This window comes from Penaeus monodon, chromosome 30 (genome assembly GCF_015228065.2).
Source record: "Penaeus monodon isolate SGIC_2016 chromosome 30, NSTDA_Pmon_1, whole genome shotgun sequence".
Lineage (NCBI taxonomy): Eukaryota > Metazoa > Arthropoda > Malacostraca > Decapoda > Penaeidae > Penaeus > Penaeus monodon.
Genome location: NC_051415.1, coordinates 23,123,153 through 23,123,820, shown reverse-complemented (window position 1 = coordinate 23,123,820; position 668 = coordinate 23,123,153).

Here is a 668-nt window from a genome sequence, read left to right as displayed (position 1 = left end):
GTTCTTGAAAAGGTTAACCTTGAAATAAACCTAAGCACTTGGAACAGTGCCAGATACTACAAATGTAATACCACATTGCAACAGGATGTTACATATAAGTCTCTTCTCATAGCTCCACATCCAGATCGCTGTATACTCTAGTTACATTTTTATGTAATAGTTTTAAAATGCTGTTGTCCTTGACAGTCCGTCATTTTCCTTTTTGGTATACAGAAAAGTGGTAAATCCTCAGGTATGACTTGGTACTAAATATCTAATCTTGAAAGCTAACCCAACTCCTTGGGCAGGAAGCAGATAATCTGTACTCATAACCAGCCAGAGCTTAATGTGGCAGTGACCATATAACCCATTCAAAATTGCTGGTATGTTGTCGTAGTCATGGACTAAGCTGTGCCAATGCTGGCTTAGAAACTACTGCTACTATTAGACAAACACTCAGGTTATATACTGAGCAATTTTTTTTTTAGATTATCTTAGCATGTTACTTACAAGGTTGAGCCCAACATTATGAATCTTGCTTGGTATAGAAGGGAATTGTTTCTTGTATAAGTAAAAGTATTATGGAAATAAACTTGATAGAATTCTTTTATTGGATGAATAATTTAACTATCCAAAAGAACATTGACATTCCTTTTTGATATACAGTCCATCCTAGCTGCGTTGTTTCT